Source organism: Protopterus annectens, chromosome 9.part0 (genome assembly GCF_019279795.1).
Source record: "Protopterus annectens isolate FY-2018-M chromosome 9.part0, PAN1.0, whole genome shotgun sequence".
Lineage (NCBI taxonomy): Eukaryota > Metazoa > Chordata > Ceratodontiformes > Protopteridae > Protopterus > Protopterus annectens.
This window is the reverse complement of record NC_056743.1, coordinates 1,255,065,962-1,255,084,941: the sequence shown is the minus strand read 5'-3', so window position 1 is coordinate 1,255,084,941 and position 18,980 is coordinate 1,255,065,962. Positions and strand designations below refer to the sequence as shown.

Sequence of the window (18,980 nt, the reverse complement as noted above, 5' to 3'; positions counted from 1 at the left end):
GTATTTTAAGCATCAACCATGTGTCACAGTGTTAGCCAAACAGTAATAACGTCTGTATGCAGTACTAAAGTATGGCCTGCATGCACAGCATTCAACAGTAACAAATTTATAAGCCTCTACAGTTGGAACCAATAGCGAATATGCTCATAGCACCTTAAATCTTCGGACTCTTATAACCAGCACTATAGCAAAACTGCATAAAGCTGTCAAAGGCAGGACAGACCAATGTCAAAAGTAAGAGATCTTTTGCAGATGTACACTACACCAGCACATGAGCTTGCCATGCCTTAACATAAGGTATAGTGATTTAATACTGCATCTCATCATGACACTGACACAGTGCCTAACCATGGCAAAAGAAAATGAAAGAAAATTAGGTCAAGCAAAGGGCTCCATACAAAGAATCAGCCATGCTACTATCTGACCCCCAAGGCATGTAAGGAGCACGTATCAAAAAATTAAAAAAGGAGGTAACAGCCTGCAGGCGCAGCGATAAGGTTTTATCAGTTTACCAAAGAAACTGCAACCATCTTTGGAGCAATGCCTTCGGGGAGGGAGGCAATGGCCACCTCTATTGCAAGAGGCAGGCATGGGACAGTTCACTATAGGAATATTTGGGAACAGAGACCAGAGATTAAATCTAGGTAAAAAAAAAAAAAGTTATGTACTCACCATAACATTTCATCTCATCTGTGTTGTCCATTTTCATTCTTCCTTAACCTGTGGGTTCGGATTAGTTCCTCTTATCAGACTGTTGGTTTCTATAGCCCTAGGATCCAATTCTTGAGCTTACCCATAATGCCTCATTCCCCCAGATTACCTCAGACAGAGTTTACTGCTAACATTTATAGTATATTTATCTCTATTTGGAGATTTAGAAAAAAGATAGGATAAAGTTCAGGGGCTCAAACAGGAATGGAGATCTTACAGACATATCCATCAGGTCTTCTGCAGTTATGGAAAGGGGAAGGAAGGGGGTTGAGGAATGAAAATGGAAAACACAGATGAAGAGCTATGGTCAGTACATAACGTCTGATGTCATTTTTATTCGTTCCTCAACCTGTGAAAGCCAGTTCTATTCCAAGAAACAATATCCAGTTTGTAATGTGGAACAAAGTTATGGAAAGTCTACCAAGTAGCAGCCGCACAAATGTCCTCAATCGAAACTCTGGATCAGAAGGCTTGAGATGTAGACCTAGATCTAGTAGAATGCACTTTGACAGGCTTAGGTAGTGGAATACCTTTGGAAGAATACATATTAGATATGCAACCTATAATCCACTGAGCCAAAGTGACTCTGGAAACTGGCCTACCCATTCTAACATTTGAGGAGGACACAAACAGCTGGTCAGTTTTTGGGAAAGATTTTGTTCTATCTAGGTAAAAACGTAGCTGTCTGTGAACATCTAGATGAAGACTATATTCACCTCTGTTTTGGAAACAGGGGAAGAAAACTGGTAGACTGAAGACCTGATTGATATGGTTTTCGGTGGCAACTTTGAGCAAAAAGGACACAAGGTCACTATCTTTGTGAAAAAATCAAACCTGAGGGTTTGGATGACAGTGCTTACAATTTAGATACCCTTCTAGCTGAAATAATGGCTATCAAGAAAGCAGTCTTCCAGGAAAAATATTTTAAATCTACCTTGGCAGTCTGTTCAGGGCTGGGGGGGGGGGGTTGAACAGCTTGTAAAATCATAGTTAAGTCCCAAGGAGGAGTGGGGTCCTTTACATGAGGTCAAAGTAAAAAGGTACCCCTGAGGAAGGTCTTCACAATTTAGATGAGGCAAGAGAAGATACATTTTCTCCAATGTGGTAATTTGGGAGGGCTGCCAAATGCACCTTAATAGTACAAAACCTTCTCCATCATGGAAAATTGAAGCAAGTAAAATGAGAACTGCAGGGATAGGAGCTGTAAAAGAGTGCAAATGTTTTTTGGTGAGCCCATATAGAGAACCTCTTCCACTTACTTTTACAGATTTTTCTGGTAGAAACTTTATGTGAAGATATTAATATCCTTTGAACTGGGGAACAAAGCCTAATGTTTCGGGCCACCATTAGAATCAGAGAAACCATGCTTATAGTTTTAGTCCTGGAAGATCTGGGTGAACCGGCTCGGATGGGTGGGACCAAAGATCTAGATACTGTTAGAACATCCACGGAGGGCATATTAAATGAGACCAAAGGAAGGGGAGCCAAGACCAGTCAAGGCCAAAAGGGAGCACAATGAGAATCACCTTGCTCTTCAACCTCTGTGCTTTCTGAAGGAACTTGTGTAAGGGGGGTAGGGAGGGTAAGCATAAAGACTTGAGGGACAAACATGGACTAAAGCATCGCTCAGGGACCTTCCCTGAGAATGGATCAGGCCAAAGATCCTGCTGCATTTGTTGTTGAAGGGGGATGCAAAGAGGTCGCAGCAGGGTTGACCCCATTTATGGAAAATCATACTTGCTACAGACTGATGTAGGGACCACTCGTGAGGCATCAGGATAACTCTGCGGAGCCCGTCCGCTAGAATGCTGGGCCTCCCTGGAATGTGCACTGTGGTCAGGAAGCATTAGAAGAAATTGCCCATTGCCAAACCCTCATCGCTTCTCGACAAAAGGGTAAGATCCGGTTCCTCTCTGCTTGCTGATGTACCATACCACTAACATGTTGTCCGTATGTACTGCAATAGTCCCTAGAGAGAAAGTTCTGAAGGGCTTGCAATGCTAAAAGCACCACTCATCTCTAGAGCAATGAGATGCAAATCTGTCTCCTGTGTCGATCATGCGGCTTGGACCATCCGACCCAGGTAATGCCCCCCCCCCCAAACCCCAGCTTGGAAGTGTCCACGGTCAATGTGGCATGGGGCTGGGGTCATCCTTGTTCAACTGTCCGAGGAGCCACCACAGAAGTGAATCTTTGCACACTCAGGATAACCTGATAGGATGATTCAGAGGGTATAAGTGTAAGGACCACTAGGCCACCAGAGTCCATCGAAGGATTCTTATGTGTAAGCATGCTGTTGGAATCAAAGTCATCATGGCAGCCATTGAACCCAATGCTCTGAGGACTAGACCTGCTGGGGGTGTTGAGAATTTGTTGGATATGCAATCAAACTGGAAATCCTGTACAGAGGCAGGTAGGCTAGACAACTGGCTGTGTCCATATGTGCTCCTATAAAGTTCATCAATTTTAAGGGTTGTAGAGGAGATTTTTTGCATGTTAATCGTGAAACCCAAGGTAGGAGGCTAGGTGTAATAAATAGTCTCTGGCTTGTAATAGTAGATGCCCGGCTGATGCGGTTAGGAGTCCATTGTCTAGATAAGTTAGCACGCTGAATCCATGCAGTCTCAAGTGAGCTGCTACTGCTGCCATGCATTTGGTGAGCATCCTAGGGGCTGTGGTGAGAGCAAAAGGAAAGTACTCTGAACTGTTAATAACTGGCCCCAGGCAGAAAGCAGAGAAACTTTCTGGAGCACCTGGTCATTTTGATACGACAGTACTCATCCTGAAGGTCGACTGAGAGCACATCCAATTGTCCTTTCGTAGTACTGGTAGAATGGACTGAACCGTGCCCATCCGGAAATTTGAATTATCTCCGGATTTGTTTAGAAATGTTAGGTCCAAGACTGGCCTCAGGTCCCCTGTCTTTCTGGCAAACCTCAAGTAGATTCCGGACCTGATGTTGTCTGGTGGGACCCTGTGGATGACTCTCTCTAGCAGCTTTAATTGTAAAGCTGCTTCTTCCCTCTGACCGGGTGGAACATCGGGGAGATTTCTCCTTGGTTTTGGTATTTGTAAAAATGGAATGAAATATCCTCTGGACATGATCGATTATTGGTGATGGCTAACTAGGTGTCTGGGTGCAAGGAGAAGTCTGGTGAGGGGGACATCAGTGTGTCTCACTATTGAATCGCCAATGACTACTATGTTTGATTTATTGTTATGCCTTATAAGACTGCGTTGCTTTATTGTTATAACTAATGGGCTGTGTTTGAGAGACTAGTGCGTTGACTACGGTGTGTGATTGTGATTGGTGTTGTGTGGAATGTTTGAGTGTGCATTTATCCTGGCCTACAAGGAAAATGCACTATGGTACGTGAAGTACAAAATAAAATATTGTCTTATAACGAGAAATATGGAAACTATTAAATGCAATACGAAAAAAAGGCAAGCTTTCACCTCCATGCTTCTACATATGAGGCTTTTCTCAGATTAAAAGCCAAAATAACATCTTAGTTATGCACAGTCATGGGATGAGATCACAGGAACTTTCAAGGCAAGTATGAATAACTCCAGCTGAGGTCTGCTTACTCATCAACTTCAATGGGTTATTGTAGGTACCCAAACTGAGGAGAACAGAACATGTGAACCATGGAGATGGCAGCAAGCTCACCATAAAAATATCCAATATGCATGAATGGTAGTTGAGGTTAGCAAGACTGTTCCAGACTACATAAAATATATTGAAGGATTACACTGGCACTTACAGAACTGAAGGTTCTCAAAGTCCTTACCCCTGGAAGTTGCCCGGAACAGTGATCTTCCTGTTTATTAGGGCCTTCATTACTCTGCTAACCAGTTCATACAGTGCACCTGACATATTCTTTGTCAATTTTCCTTCAAACCTCTTCTCCACTTCATCCCTGAAAAAGAAAGATGCACATCACTACAAAAACCAGCATCAGCATTCCATCTCTGCTAATGAGTAAATGGGAAAAAACATTTAGTCTTAACATTACTTGGGTTCTAGTAACCAGAAAGGCCCACAAACAGATGTCTCATCTTAAAGTCTGAGAGGATAAACTAGTCAGCAATTTGCTTAAGAGTCACACAAAAATACAATAGAAGCAGACAATTTAAAACCTAATCTCCAACACTGCAGCACAATACTTATTTATCTACCATACTACAGCAACCTATGTCTGAACACTTGCAGAAGCATGCCAGGTTTGGACATTCTCACTTCTGCTATTTTAGCAAATGCAGGCACCCAAGTTACCCTCTAGATATTCCATCAGAACATAAGAATGAGGACAGATTTAAATATGGGCATTTCTGTACAACACGGTCAAATAAAATCACATGATACAATACTCACTCGCTCATATTAAGTGTTAGTGAGATGTCATCATCCTTTGAGAACAGAAGGATTAGAAAGTGATATCGAGTCTGCCCTTGTTTGATTGGAGGATCTAAACTGATCTGAAAAACAACCGACACACATTTCAGAAGCAATGAAACAACCTGCAACATATGCACAGACTGTCGTGCACAAAAACTGTAGAGTGTTAACTAACAATGGGTTATCTCATAGCACTACTACTGGGATTTTATAATGAAAACTGTAAAAAAGATTCTAAACACTGTAGTTCATGCCTCAACTAAATGATCATGTCACCCTCTCAACTATCCAGTTTTTAGCAACACTAGGCTTCTTAATCAAGCAATGTGAAGCCTTTGCTCCAATATTCCATTACCACTTAATTTCCCCTTCCCTGCATTATCTCTAAATGCAGTACAATATTAATTCAAGTGCAGTACATAATTTGTATCATTTTGTTTCAACCCATTACTGCATAAATTTGTATAAAATGCCTTACAAAGGAGGTTGTACACTGGAAAAGGTGCAAAAGCAGAGACCGAAGCAGCTCCTACATTACTAATGGACACAAGCATTAAGTTGACAGAAAAGTCAGGGGATTTAAAAAAAAATAGTCAACTAAACAGTGTAAAGTCTTTAAAAATGCTTTTACTGAATCATCACCTGTACATAAGCAAATTTAAGATCTGTATAAAAGTAAGCAAACCATATTAAGTTCACATTTACAAACATTCTATTTTTAGAATATATGTGACATATAATCAAACCAACATTAAAATGTTAAATTCCTGCTTTATCAAACCTCATTCCTCTTCCAAAACATTTTCTGCATGTATTGTTTCCCCCAATTTTCATCTTTTCTATGCAATTTACTCCTATCCTTTTCTAAAGATCCCACTTTGTTTGTTTTGGCAGGCAACAGAATTAAACTCAACAAGGCCTTCGTATGTTTAGGCAATTCAGATCTCGTTTCCCAGCTCAAAAAAAATTCCTTAGTTACACTCATTAGCTCACTCCCAGTATTCCTGACACAGTACTCTGCAGGGATTTTTTTTAAAGTCTGCCAGCTCATTACACCCTGACAACATACACTCCCAAGTAACTTTCTTCCCCATTACACTTCGAACATTTGCCATTTATCTGAGGAAACAGTTTGGAGCCTGCACAGGATATAAACGTAGCTGTGAAAACATTTCCACAGAAAATCCTAAATCTTCTAAATTTTGTTGAATATTCAGAAGCCATACATATGTACTCCCACGGTTTATGAATTGCTCATCTAGTCTTTTTCTTCCAAACCTTTTCTGATCTCCTCTGATTTATTCTTATAGTGATCATCCAACATATTACCCTTGTTTAATAGCAGCTTCCGTTCTAGATTCAACTAACAACTCAACCAGGTAAAAGGTCTTTCATTTAGGATTCCTCTATCCCTTTTCTCTGTCTATATTCTGACATCATTCTTTGCCAGGGAAAGCAATTTCTAGCTGGCAGTTCAAATGGCTTGGCCTCTTCCCATTAACTTTCCCTCTCTAAATATCTGCTCCCAATACTGTGGTTTCTTTGCCCGCTTCCTCCAGTAAATTCCACCTGCCTCTTGCTTATTCTCAGTACCCCTAATTGCACTCATTCCCTATCAGCAGGATCTCCTTTCTCCATTCCCATGTTGGCTTAGATCTGAATATACTTTCTGCTACTTTATGAATATATACTCTAAGGCTGTTATTCTCCTTAAGATATGCATCCAAAATTCCACTCTTCCCTTATTTCTTGAATTACCCAGTTTTATCATCCCTTTTTACTTTGAAATGTAGCTTTCTGCTTCTGTTATGTACAACACACAACTGTGTAGCTCTAAAATAGCTCTTCAAATCAGGTAAGCCTGAGCATCCTTGCTCTATTGGAAGGATTAACTTATCCCATTTGACTATTCCCCTCTTCCCCTCCAAGACAAAATCTTTCAACTCTATTACTATCCATAACTTCACCCATGGCTGATAAAAATATGCCTGACCTGTGTATACGCAAAACAAGAGTCTGCAGAACGTACCTGGCAAACGTTTAATACAATAAATTAAGTCTTGTGAACTTAGGATATAAGTGCTCAGTCTATCCTGTTTAACTTCACTTCTTTCATTTTATTTTTTGTATTAAAAGTTTGCAGAGTACATTCTGCGGACATCTATTTTGTTTGTTTTGAGTGTAACATGTTTTGCGTTTTTGACCTGTACATAAAACTATAGGGTCTAAACATTTTTACTGCCTGTATCTTGCTATTCATATCCTAGGCAAAAGCTTCCAAGTTTCTCAGTTTCTGTATTATGTTTTTAATTGTTTCCCACATATCCTTACATGCCATAACAGAATCCTTTTAACCCATAATCCTAAATACGTCATTTTAAGTCTCCATAAAAAATGGGTATTGCTGAACCAATTCATATGTGGTACATAGTTTACATCCCAAAAAATAAAAAAAACTGTCTCAGAATGTTCCACAACAATGAAATGTCCTTTTGTGGTTTAAGTACAAAATATCTGGAAATACAGCCAAAATTTCTTGAATATCATAGCAATAATGTCGTTGAATTTCCAAGTCTCTTATTCTCTTTGCCAAAAGTTTTAAATACAACACAAAAAAGTGGAAAGACAACATCCCTGTCTTTTCAGACAACTTATCAGAGGAACCTACCCACTTTGATTTTTGGCTCTGATCCCTGATACAGCCTCCTAATTAACCTTATTACTATACTAGGAAATGCAAAAGCTTCCATTGCCCTACTCAAAATCCCAGCTTACTCTTGTCTTGTGCTTTCTCTGCATCAAGCCACACCAACAGTGGTATTTCCTTACATTCTGCTTCCCTTCTGGATCATCAAAACCACACCAATCCATATCTATCAATGTTGGCAACACCTTTGCCATTCTTTTAGCCAGGAAACAAACACTTTATAATCATGGTTTTAAAACTGAAACTGGCCTATATGAAGCTGGATCTGATGGGACTTTAAAGTCTTTAGATATTACAGCCACTACAGATTTTTTTCCAGGACGTTGGTGCTTCCTCTTCTTTTAAAATACCATTAAACAATATCCTCCAGATCTTTATCACTTTTCTTCCCTCCTAGCTTCCAAACCTCCACTGGAATACCAGCTATTCCATGAGAATTTCCTGTAGATTGGTTATGCATCACCATTTTTAACTCATCCCTTCCTATCCTAACTGTTGAGCCTCGTTCACCTCGAACTTTGGCATATATAAAAGTCTTCCATAAATATTTCCATTTTTTTATTCCCCGCTTCTCTGCTTTATACAATTTTTTTATAAAATTTCTAAACTCAAATACTTCTACAGGCTCTCTGGTTATTTTTCTTGTTACAGGCTCCCTAAATTTGGCAACAACCCTTTCTATTACCAAAGTCATTCTGCAAAAAGTTTTTCTGGTCCGGAGTTATCAAAAGTAGTTTGCTTAACCACCTTTCTAAACTCATGCGCATTATCCAAGTACTCCCTTATTTCACTTTGGCACTCTGCAATTCTCTCTATTCTTTTTCTGTAAAACCAGATAGGTAGGGAAGTGCCAGTTTTCTCATCTTTACTTCATTACCCTGCATTTTTATCTTAGTAATTATTGATGCAGGATCTGAAATAGTTACTGGATGCATGTCAACATGCTTAACTAAATGTGCCTGTTCCTGTGAAATATAATTTCTGTCTAGTCTAACCTAGTTACTATAGATACATAGAGAATATGTAGATCCTCTCAGGAGTTCCTACTACTGAATTCATGTTATCCATACCAAATACTTTCATAAAAGTTTTCAGAAAATCTACCCCATTTTGTTCTATTTTTCCCTTCTGGGCCTCCCAGATACATCCTCATTATTGCACATCAAATTCTAGCCCCCACCCAAAAAGAATATTCCCTACTGAAAGTTAATTACTTCTCCCAAAACTGTTTAAGCTCCTTAACAGCAGTTTTAGATGGAATACAAACACACTGACAACGTAATCCTCACCCCTTGCCAGTAGTCCCTTAATACCACAAATCTGCCATTATCTTTCCCCCTTCTTCCATCACTATTGGAGCTCCTCTAGCAATTAATGTAAGTACTCATTTCCTTTATTCCCGATATTCTGCGGAATATCCAACCTGAAATCCTTTATCAAACTCACAAGCTCAGTTCTTTCCAAATGCGTCTCCTGTAGAACTACTATTTACATACGGCATTTCTTAATATAATTATTCTTTCCTTTTTGCCTATACCTATTGAGACAGTACAGTTGTGTACACTTACCATAAATGTAAGTGTTCAAGTGTATTCACTGTTGCAGTCATTACATTCGGGTAATCCTGCTGGCAGGTTGCCCTTAGTAGGCCTGAATTCCAAAGTCTTGGGTCCTGCGTCAGTTGCTGTTGCCCCTTCCCTGATGTCAGGGGTATAAAAGATGCAGCAGACACCATTTTCTTCAGTATTTCCTGCCCCAGATGTCAGGTGCCCCCTAAAGGGTAGTAAAGTTATTTTTATATATATATATATATATATATATATATATATATATAAAAATACATGTACCAATATAAACTTTACCTTCTACAAACAAATGCATCACACAGGTTGTATGAATCAGAGAAGGAAAGATAAGTTCCAGCAGAAAGAAGGGGGATGGCGGGTGGGTAACTTGGACTGCAACAGTGAATACACACCAACATCTACATTTATGGTAAGTGTACACAACTGTACTATGTTTTGTGTTTCACTGTTGCAGTCATTACATTTGGGTAGATTCCCAAAGCTGTGGTTGGGAGGCTGGAGCTAAACAGCATTAGAAGCGGCTATGAGGCCCTGCAGAACTGCAGTGGCAAAGCCTGCCCTGGATTTAGAGTAGAGTGGCAGATAGTAATGCTTTGTAAAGGTCTGCACTGAACTCCAAGTAGCTGCCTCTAAAATGTCTTTGGTTGGTACTCCCCTGAGAAAGGCTGCGGACGTGGCTGCAGCTCTGGTTGAATGTGGCCTAATGCCCTTAGGCACTGGCTTGCTATGCTGTAAATAGAAACGAATGCAGTGGCTTATCCACTTTTAAATAGTCCGATTTGAGATATCTTTTCCTTGTGATCCTGCAGCATATGCTACTAGTAATTGCTCAGTCTTCCTGAAAACTTTGGTTCTGTCCAAATAGAATCTAAGCTGTGTACGTCCAAAGAATGCAGAATTCTCTCCCCCTTGTTCTGTGGATTTGGATAAAAAGTTGGCAAATGAATAGTTTGGTTAAGGGCCACACTGGACACCACCTTAGGCATAAATGTTGGGTTTGTCCTCAGAGAGACCCTGTCTGGATAAAAAATGATAAAAGGTTCCACAGCCATGAGTGCCTGTAGCTCTGAAACTCATCTTGCAGAAGTTATTGCTAGGAGCAGAGCTGTTTTCCAAGATAAAAACTTTATATCAGCAGTAGTAGCTGGCTCAAAAGGAGGCAGGGTGAGTATTTCCAAGACATAGTTGAGGTCCCATGCAGGTACTGGTGATCTCCTTGGAGGCCTCAAGTTTTTTGGCTCCTCTGAGGTACTGCCTTAATAAAGGATGAGAAAAGATTGGTGGCTCTGTACTGTAATGAGCAGAGATGGCAGAGGCATGAATTTTAATTGATGAAAAAATAGGCCTTTGTCCAGAAGCTCAGTTAAATATTGCAAAATCTGAGGAAAATTTGGTACAGCTGCATCAGTTCCTTGTGTCTGGTTCCAAGCACAAAATCTCTTCCATTTTCCAGCATAAGATTTTCTAGTACTAGGCCTTCTGGCTTCCAAAATGACATCCATCACAGCTTTACTGAGAGGTGTGCTTTATATGCCTACATTATTCGCCATGCTGCCAGGTTTAGTGTCCAGAGTTGGCTGTGCAGGATCCGATTGTTTTGTTGGGACAGTAGATAAGGTATTTGAGGTAAGGTCCAGGCTGGGCATTGAGACAAGTTTCTTAAGATCGGACACCAGTACTGGCAGGGCTAGTCTGGGGCAATCAGTATCATCTTAGGCTTCTCCTGTCTTACCTTCAGGAGTACCTTGGGGAGGAGAGGCAGTGGAGGAAAGGCATATACTGATAGTTTTTTCCAGCTGAAAGATAGGGCGTCCACTTTCCATGTTTGTATGTGATAAATCCTTGTGCAGAATCTTTTTAGTTGGTGGTTTTGAGGGGAGGCAAATAGATCTATGTCCGGGCATCCCCATTTCCTTATTATCATGCTAAAGACTTGCGCATCCAGCTGCCATTCGTGGGGATCCATGAGGTTTCTGCTTAATTCGTCTGCCAGAGTATTTTCCTTTCCTGGCAGGAATTGTGCCTGCAAATGAACTTGGTAAGTCAATGCTGTGTCCCACAAAGCCATAGCTAGTATGCAAAGGGGATAAGAATGTGTGCCCCCCTGCTTGTTTATATACCACATGACCGTGGTGTTGTCTGTCTTTATCAACAGCTGGCCCGGATGAAGTAGGTCCTTGAAGGCTGTCAGGGCATTTTGAACAGCTAGCATCTCTTTTTGATTGATATGTAGATGCATTTGGTTTGCGGACCATGTGCCCTGAATGCATCTTCCTGCCATGTGCCCCCCCCCCCCCAGGTATATTCTGATGCATCCGTTGTTAGGTTTTGCCTGGCTGGGGGTAAAGTGAATGGCTGTCCCTTGTTTTGGGAACAAGCCTTCGCCCACCATCGAAACTCCTGTTGCAGGCAGGGAATGAGAGTAATCATTGTTTCCAGGCTGTGGCATTGAGTCCAAACACTTTTTAGGGACCATTGAAGCTTCCTCATATGCAGTCTTGCATATGGAATTAGGAGGATGCAGGATGCCATGAAGCCCAAAGCATGCAGAATTTTTCTTGCAGATAACTGGGTCTTTGTTGCCAATATTTTGAAATAGGTAGTCGGTTGCCTTTGTCTGGTATGAGATGAGCCATCTGGGCAGTTGTATTTAAGCTTGCACCCAGGAATATCATCTGTTGAGAGGGTACTAGTTTTGATTTCTTTTCGTTGACTGTGTACCCTAGGCATGTTAGAAGTCTTTTCACAAACGCCAGATGCTGTAGAAGAATGTCCTTGTTCTCTGCTTGAATTAGGCAGTCGTCCAAGTAAGGCTATATTTATATTCCTCTGTCTGCAGAATGCAATTACTAGTGCCAGGCACTTTCTAAAGACCTTGGGCGCAGTAGATAAGCCAAAGGCAGTGCAGAAAATTGGTAATGCATTGAGCCAGCCTTGAATCTGAGGTATCTTCTGCATGGTTGTCTGATTGGGACATGCAGGTATGCCTGTTAGGTCTAAAGTCACAAGCCAAGCCTTCGTGCCCAGCATGGGCAGAAGCTGCTGCAAGGTCAACATTTTGAATTTTGGAATATCCAGAAATGTGTTTAGAATAGATAGGTCCAGTATTGGTCTCCAGGCTTTGTCCTTTCTGGGTACCAAGAACAGTAGAGTAAAATCCTTGTCCCTGCTCTTGCTCTGGTACTTGCTGAATGGCCCCCATGTCCATGAGGGATGTGACTTGTTTTTGTGCTGCTGCCCATTGATTTTTTGGCAGATCTGGCCAACCATTTGCTTTTGGTAGGGTATGGAAGTGGAACTTGTAGCCTTGTGACACTGTTTAGAACCCACTTGTCTTGGGTTATGTGCCAATTTTGAGAAAGTGCTATTTTTCCCCCTAAGGGTGTTGCCAGGAGATAAGTGCTTGGTGCAGGCAGGGGGAAATCATTGGGACCGTTTCCTGTAAGGTTGTGATTTGTCTTCTCCAATTTTGGAGGTAGAAGCACCCCATTGCTTTGACCTGTATGAACCTTGAGCCTGGGATCTGCCTCTAGGGTGTCTGGATCTGCCCCTTTGGGGTCTGACACAGGAAAGGACCAATTCTTTGTAGGCCAGTGTCTACTAAACTTAGGTGGCTGTACTTGTAAAAAATACCTGACAGTTTGCATAGATTTAGCTTTGTCCTCCATTTTCTTTAACACCTCTTCTGCCTTAACATCAAACAAAGTATCATGCTGTAAAGGTGCATCTAATAATTTAACTTTAACATGATCAGGCAGATTTTGTTCCTTTAACCAAACATGCCTCCTAATTACAGAGCCCGTAACTGCGGCCCTGCAGGAGGCCTCGAGAGAATCAAAACCACATTGCAAAGTATGCTTTCCAACTTGTCCAGCTGTATGCAATAAATCCTGCATTTCCTTGTTTTCTGCACATTCAGAGTTTAACAACATTTTCTGTTTAAGCAATGCCATGACATGTTAATGATATTTGAGCATATGAAACTGACAGTTTAAGGCCCTTATGGCCAAGGTAGCAGATGTGTAAATCTTTTTTCCCCCCATCTATCCAGTGCCCTAGAATCCCTGTCAGAGGGGGTATGGTTTTTTGCAGCAGAAGCCTTAACCCCTTTGGGACCCTGTGAAATAGTTTCTGGGTCTGCAGCAGGGTTTTTGAAAAGGAATTTATGAGAGTCAGGAACCCTGTAACATCGGTCAGGCTTAACAGGAGCTGGAGGTAAGGAGTCAGGGGTCGGACTAGACTCTGAAAACACATAATCTACAATGTCTAACACAGGTGGAATGGCTAGAGGCCTGTGTTGAGTTTGTAAAAGTCCCTGAGCCTCTTTAGATTCTGAAAAATCTTGGCTCTCCCAGTGGAAGTGCTCCCTCATGGTATGTAAGGTTTCCCAAAAATAGTCCTCAGGAGAAGAAGCTGAAGGAATAGACTTCTTCAGCATCAGAATCCTCATGGGGGGAAGAGACTACTCCTGATCAGAAGAGGAATCAGAAGAAATAGAAACCTGACCTGAAGATTCATAGTCTGTCTCTTGCCTAGGCCTCTTATCAGGAGGGGGATGGGAACCCCTGATCAAGGTAATCAAGTCTTCGGTCATTTTGAGCATCTGTTTTTTGGGCATGGAAACCTGTCCATGTGGCTCTTGAGTTTGTTTCTTTGTCTTTGAAGGTGCTTTAGTCTTTGCCTTTGAAGCTGAAGTCGGTTTAATGTATACATGTTTAGGTTTGAATACACCCTCAGAAGCGGGTGCCTGCTCAGCGGCTCCGGACCCATCTGAAGGAATAGTGTCAGAGGCCTCCAATACCTTGAGTTTCCAGCGGCATAGACAGCTCCACGTGGGAGTCGGTAGCGGCCTGCGACTCTAAAGTAGTGGATGTCAGGGGCTGCGAAAGCGCCTCACTGAGAACTGGCGAACCGGCAACTGGCTTAGGAGAAGCTTCGTCGTCGATTTTGGGCCTTGGTTGTCTTTTTATTTGCATTTTTTGTGAACTCCGGTAGTCGAATGGCTGACGACATTTCTGACGACATTTCTGGATAATTAAACCTGCGTCCAAAATAGTTTAATGCAAAATTATACGGACGCTTAATAATGCGTTGGTTAAATCTAGCACAAAACAGACAACCTGAAACGTTATGGTCAGGGCCTAGGCAAGGAATACAGTAAGAATGAAAGTCCTTATGAGGTATTTGCTTTCCACAAGAAATACAATTATTAACTTTTTCTGAAATCTGTCTGGAGCAAGAAAAAAAAAAAGTTTCCCCAATGGGGTACTTAGCTTTAATGAAGACTTCGGATCTGAAATTCGAACACAAAAATCTCAGGAGTCGGCCGACCGGCACTTGCCAACTGCTTCTGCTTCAGGCACCGCGCAGCAAGAAAGACTGAAGAAAACGGCATCGGCTGCATCTTTTATACCCCTGATGACCTGTCAGGGAAGGGGCGCCAGCAACCGAAGCAGGACCCAAGACTGTGGAATTCAGGCTGACTGAGGGCAATTTGCCAGCAGGATTACCCGAATGTAAGGACTGCAACAGTGAAACACGAAGAACATTGTTCATATTCCAAGATATGGAAAGTGCTGCCATTATGATAAGCCATTATTCACACCTATTATATATGAAAGTTTTTTAAATGTCTATTTTCCAGCTTCTGTGATGCACCCATTAACCTCTGGCAGGTTAATCCTTTATACAGTTTTTTTTATATATCAACACTGGAACTTGCCACATTTTACAAGTTTTTTTTTTTTTTTTTTTTTTTTTTTTTTTTTTTTAAATCAAAGCTCTCAACCAAAACACCAAACAAAACAGAAAGCCTCTGAACACCTCCATAACCTGTTAACTTAATACAAAGTAGGTCTTCAAATAATGAAGTTTAACCCTCAATACAAACCTTCAAATAATGAAGTTTAACCCTCAATACAAACAATTGTTCCAAATCAACAACTGATAACACAGGCCTTAACTTAAAATTGAGGTTATCCATGTTAAGACACGTTATTGCCTGTGCTTCTGCTTATACTAATTTGTGCCTGTTGTTCTTAATCTTTATTCCCCTCCCAGATGTGAGGGTCAACTTGCATGCTTTCAGGAAACATTACCTTTCAACCTTGTAGAAACCAATGTTCTGGCTTTTTCTTTCCCTAGTATCAGCTTGTCTGTAAGGAAATGCAAGAGAAAAAAATGTACTTTGCAGCTGTAGGCTACTAAAGACAAGCTGAAACACGTATCACTGAATATAATGAAACGTTTTTCTTCAGTGATCTCTTATTAACTTGCTTCCACTTTTATTTATCCATTTTATTAGATTAGGCCAAAGGTCTTAATCCAGACATTCACCAATGTAAAAGTAAAACATTACCTCTACATATATTATGGTTTGTGTACTTTTTTCACTGCACCCCCAACTCAAGAACCCAGTATTACAGCCTATAGACTTAAATATGCTTTTGTCTAGTGTTATTTCTTTTTGCACTACAATGCTTGCATTTCTTAATGCTAAAAAAAAACAGAAAATTAGTATCCATCACATACAAGAGCTAAAAATGTTTTAGTACAGAACATGCAATTTAAGCTGGAAAGGCTTCATAAAAATACTGCTAAGAACAGAAATTGTTTTACTTGCACAGTTGTCTTTCCTTCCTCTCCCCTCAGTTTCCTTCCAAACATTAATGAAATCAAGTGAGGCAAATGCCTTTCAGTTCTCCCCAAGTTTACCAAGGTCAAGAAAAGTCAACTCTCCACTTTTTCTTATACAGCCATGTTTCATAAATATGACTAATATTAGCAGTCTCATTTATTCATCATTTTCTATGTCCCTTGTGGTCTTGTTCATCTCCAAATTCCAGTTCAATTTCAATCTACTTTTAATTCTTTTAATAAACTCCTGTGCATTTCTTGGTCTCTCAAGCATTTTGAGAACATTAAAAACAATTTCAATGGAAAAGTCTCTCCATGTGCTTTATAATTGGACGATTACAAAGCAGTCCACTTCTGCTCGATGGCTCATTTTACTGGACAATCTTTTGCATTTCTACCCCTTGGCCTGTTCTGCAGCAAAAAAAAAAAAAAAGACTGCCTCCAGGAAAAATTATTCTGAAAACAGCTGGATACAGCAGCTTGAATCTCACACCTGCCTCTCAAAATTCTCTGATTGCTGGAATAAACTGGTTTCTCTTCTGCCTGGTGTACTATGAATAATCATTTTTCCTCAAACATACTGTCGCCAACTTTTAATACTTTGCCCTTCTGCCACAGTTTTGTCAGGAAAAACTCTTTCTGCTGGTAAGTCTGCATCTTTACTAATGCAGTTCTCAGTTGCTTTCTCGACCAGATTTGGAGCATACGCATGGCGTGCCCTTTCAAATTAACAGTTCCTGTTGTGGAATACCAGTTTAGTTGTTTATTTGGGCCTTCATAAAAATAAAGTCTGTTCCTTCTAGTTTATCTGGAAAAGTAGAAAATATTAGTATTTTCCATATGTGCTCTGCTCTCTAAATTCTACCATTTTTAAAAGATCTTTTTTTGAACGGTCTTTTTTTCCCCATTTCAACCTCTGATTTTCGCAGTTATCAGCTCATCTGAATACTTGTTTAAGGCTTCTTCCATTTTTTCCAGCCTTCTGTTATTTGAGTTCATCTATTCCTTTAGTGTTTCATTCATGAATTTATTTTAATTAGCTCTGAGCACCTTTGACTCTCTTTCCTCTAGATTACTAGAAGTCATGTCTTGCACCAAAACTGCAGCTTGAACTGCTTTTTGCTGAACAGCTGAAGGAATCTTCCCAGGGTTTTCTCTACAGCTTTTAGAGTTGATTTTCTTTCAGGCTCTTAGTTCCTTCTTTGATGGCATCCAGGCAGTGTACTTACTAGCCAGTAACTGAATTTACTAAAAAAAAAAAACAGGGTTGGCCCTTGTCTTTCAAGTTTCTTTTTTCACACTAGGAGAGACCCAATCAGTATGCATTCATCTTTGAAAGTAAACATGCTGCAAGTCTTTACCAACTATGTGACTAGAGTCTGCATGGTGTTAAAAGGAGGGTTGACATGGAGTGAGGAGAACCTTTTGTATAGGCTGGTTGTGCCAGTGGAATAAAAAAATAGCCAAATGGTGAACTGCAGACCATACAATACCTTAAATAAAAATAACCATCTCAGATCTTCTTTGAGCATAGGCAAACTTTGCCTACGATGTAAAGAATACAGCAGTGTGGAATGGGGCCCTGGGATAACAGTTTTCACTGTAATGCAAATTACAGAAATTGTTAAATGCAGGTCAAGTGGCTAGAACATCTATACCCATTTGCTGTGGGGTATCCACAGTGTGAGAGGGAGAATGCCCCTGGTCTCAGAGCGAGCTTCTGTGGTGCTTCCGTCTGGGTTCTTCACTATACAGCCTCTTCCTGGATCTAGCAGATAGTTATGGCTCTTCTGTTCAGATGATTCTTCTCTTCAGGTTCCAGGTGGTGAAGTCAGAGCTCTCCTGATAGAGTTGCAGCACTAATCTTTGGGAATCCATGCAATGCAGAAGCCCATGACCGGCCCAATTTCAAGAGTATCAGCATCACCCCAAGCCTACAGACATTAAGAAAATCCAGATGTCAAGGTATAAGAAAGGCATCTGCTGCCATCTTCAGTTCTTTCTAGCTATGCAGTCCAATGCACGTGTGTTTTATATGCTAGCAAACTGTCAGCTTTTGTTTCCAGAGTTCCTCTGTTTTCAGTACTTACCCTATTGGGAAAATTCTTCTGTAATGTTTTAAAAAGTTAATGACCTTCTCCTGTGGGAACCAAATTCTGTATAAATATTTTCACTCATTTTGCTTTGTCTAGGGCCTCAGCATGACATCTAATTCCTCTGACTGCTAAACTCCAACAAAAAAACTTAAAGACAAGGCCAAGGTACTTGCTGAGCATAAAGCTTCCCAGTCTGCTTCTCTGGTAGTGTCTCAACCCCTGCCTTCTGCAAGTTCTGCTGTCGCTCAGACGACCGCTGGTGTGATCCCAAAAAATGAAAAGATAAAAAAACATAGGGAACTGCAGTACACAGGAAAAATGATAAGTGTCCACCTCTAAGTTGATCCAGGACCTTGGTGAGGCCCCTCTGTAGTCCCCAGGACTGGTGACTACTAGGACAGAATCCATGGCGCAACCCGAGGGGCTGTCATGGCCCCTGGTCTTCCCACTACTACCACCACTGCCATTCTTCATCAGTTAGGTCTGACACCGCTATACAGCATCAGCTTCAGATGTCTGAGAAGTGGTTCCACAAGGAGTCTTCACCCCTCTACTGACTTCTGATGTTCCTTCTCAATTCGGGCTCAGTTGACCACATCCCTCAGCCACACCCATTAAAAACAAAATGGACCTCGCTGTGGTCTTGCCTCTGCCAGTGTCTCAAAAGTCCAGGACCAAGTTAAGATAGTACAGGAATTCCAGGCCTTCATTAAAGTCAGAAAACCTTCACAGACTTCCGAAGTCTCCCCCAGCTCCAAACAAAAGGACTAGAGATACAGCCTTCCTATAGGAGGAAGGCTCCTCATCCTTTGAAGAGGAGGAAGAACTCACCTACTCAGGTCACT

At 41.0% G+C, this 18,980-nt stretch overlaps 1 protein-coding gene and 1 long non-coding RNA gene across 2 annotated transcripts in view; one reads left to right on the top strand and one right to left on the bottom strand.

Annotated features, from left to right (window-relative positions):
* Nucleotides 1-18,980, top strand: part of SSRP1 (structure specific recognition protein 1) — a gene marked incomplete in the record, with an annotated part of 1,053,281 nt that overhangs the window by 733,480 nt on the left and 300,821 nt on the right.
* Nucleotides 4,597-5,209, bottom strand: LOC122811977. Its single transcript, XR_006366321.1, has 2 exons — nucleotides 5,087-5,209; nucleotides 4,597-4,631 (listed from the first exon to the last, which is right to left on the bottom strand). It is a non-coding gene; the product is annotated as an uncharacterized LOC122811977 (long non-coding RNA).